We start from the raw sequence: 2,500 nt of genomic DNA, 5'->3' as shown, positions 1-2,500 counted from the left end.
TGGGTGAAGTGAGGGTGGAACACGGGGGATTAATTCCCCCTTTAATGCCTGCCTCCAGCGCTGGGTGGAGGTGGGAGAATGAGGCCTGGGACGGTGAGAGTCTCCCCCAGAGAGGGGAGAGAAGAGGGAGGGAGACAGAGAGCCAGGGAGCTGGGTGAAGTGAGGGTGGTACAGGGATTAAAGTGTCCCCTAAGATCTGACTCCAGTGCTGGGTGGAGGTGGGAGAATGAGGCCTGGGACGGTGAGAGTCTCCCCCAGAGAGGGGAGAGAAGAGGGAGGGAGGGAGACAGAGAGCCAGAGAGCTGGGTGAAGTGAGGATGGAACACAGGGGATTAATTCCCCCTTTAATGCCTGCCTCCAGCGCTGGGTGGAGGTGGGAGAATGAGGCCTGGGACGGTGAGAGTCTCCCCCAGAGAGGGGAGAGAAGAGGGAGGGAGGGAGACAGAGAGCCAGAGAGCTGGGTGAAGTGAGCATGGAACACAGGGGATTAATTCCCCCTTTAATGCCTGCCTCCAGCGCTGGGTGGAGGTGGGAGAATGAGGCCTGGGACGGTGAGAGTCTCCCCCAGAGAGGGGAGAGAAGAGGGAGGGAGACAGAGAGCCAGAGAGCTGGGTGAAGTGAGGATGGAACACAGGGGATTAATTCCCCCTTTAATGCCTGCCTCCAGCGCTGGGTGGAGGTGGGAGAATGAGGCCTGGGACGGTGAGAGTCTCCCCCAGAGAGGGGAGAGGAGAGGGAGGGAGACAGAGAGCCAGAGAGCTGGGTGAAGTGAGCATGGAACACAGGGGATTAATTCCCCCTTTAATGCCTGCCTCCAGCGCTGGGTGGAGGTGGGAGAATGAGGCCTGGGACGGTGAGAGTCTCCCCCAGAGAGGGGAGAGAAGAGGGAGGGAGACAGCCAGCCAGAGAGCTGGGTGAAGTGAGCGTGGAACACAGGGGATTAATTCCCCCTTTAATGCCTGCCTCCAGCGCTGGGTGGAGGTGGGAGAATGAGGCCTGGGAGGTTGAGAGTCTCCCCCAGAGAGGGGAGAGAAGAGGGAGGGAGACAGCCAGCCAGAGAGCTGGGTGAAGTGAGGATGGAACACAGGAGATCAATTCCCCCTTTAATGCCTGCCTCCAGCGCTGGGTGGAGGTGGGAGAATGAGGCCTGGGACGGTGAGAGTCTCCCCCAGAGAGGGGAGAGAAGAGGGAGGGAGACAGAGAGCCAGAGAGCTGGGTGAAGTGAGGATGGAACACAGGGGATTAATTCCCCCTTTAATGCCTGCCTCCAGCGCTGGGTGGAGGTGGGAGAATGAGGCCTGGGACGGTGAGAGTCTCCCCCAGAGAGGGGAGAGAAGAGGGAGGGAGGGAGACAGAGAGCCAGAGAGCTGGGTGAAGTGAGCATGGAACACAGGGGATTAATTCCCCCTTTAATGCCTGCCTCCAGCGCTGGGTGGAGGTGGGAGAATGAGGCCTGGGAGGTTGAGAGTCTCCCCCAGAGAGGGGAGAGAAGAGGGAGGGAGACAGAGAGCCAGAGAGCTGGGTGAAGTGAGCATGGAACACAGGGGATTAATTCCCCCTTTAATGCCTGCCTCCAGCGCTGGGTGGAGGTGGGAGAATGAGGCCTGGGAGGTTGAGAGTCTCCCCCAGAGAGGGGAGAGAAGAGGGAGGGAGACAGAGAGCCAGAGAGCTGGGTGAAGTGAGGATGGAACACAGGGGATTAATTCCCCCTTTAATGCCTGCCTCCAGCGCTGGGTGGAGGTGGGAGAATGAGGCCTGGGACGGTGAGAGTCTCCCCCAGAGAGGGGAGAGAAGAGGGAGGGAGGGAGACAGAGAGCCAGAGAGCTGGGTGAAGTGAGCATGGAACACAGGGGATTAATTCCCCCTTTAATGCCTGCCTCCAGCGCTGGGTGGAGGTGGGAGAATGAGGCCTGGGACGGTGAGAGTCTCCCCCAGAGAGGGGAGAGGAGAGGGAGGGAGACAGAGAGCCAGAGAGCTGGGTGAAGTGAGGGTGGAACACAGGGGATAAATTCCCCCTTTAATGCCTGCCTCCAGTGCTGGGTGGAGGTGAGATAGGCGGAGGGCGGCGGGTCGGTCGGGGCCAGCGAGAGCCGAGCCCCGGGGGTGCCTGGCGCGAGCGGGGGCTCCGTGGGGCGCGTGGGGGCCGAGCACCGGTGGGGTCCACCCTTTGGCCGGGCCCGGGGGCCCGTGACCGGGTCGGCGGCGGCCGTTGCGGCGCTCCCCGGCCACGGGGCAGTGAAATGGACAGCCTGGCAAAGGCTGGGCGGAAACGGAGCTCATGCCCCCTTTAATGTCTGTCAAGGGTGAGGAGGGGCGGCGGGTCCGTCGGGGCCAGCGAGAGCCGAGCCCCGGGGGTGCCTGGCGCGAGCGGGGGCTCCGTGGGGCGCGTGGGGGCCGAGCACCGGTGGGGTCCACCCTTTGGCCGGGCCCGGGGGCCCGTGACCGGGTCGGCGGCGGCCGTTGCGGCGCTCCCCGGCCACGGGGCAGTGAAATGGACAGC

Source organism: Epinephelus lanceolatus, unplaced genomic scaffold (genome assembly GCF_041903045.1).
Source record: "Epinephelus lanceolatus isolate andai-2023 unplaced genomic scaffold, ASM4190304v1 scaffold34, whole genome shotgun sequence".
In the NCBI taxonomy this organism is placed as follows: Eukaryota; Metazoa; Chordata; class Actinopteri; order Perciformes; family Serranidae; genus Epinephelus; species Epinephelus lanceolatus.
The sequence above is the reverse complement of the archived record's forward strand: the minus strand, read 5'-3'. Positions refer to the sequence as shown.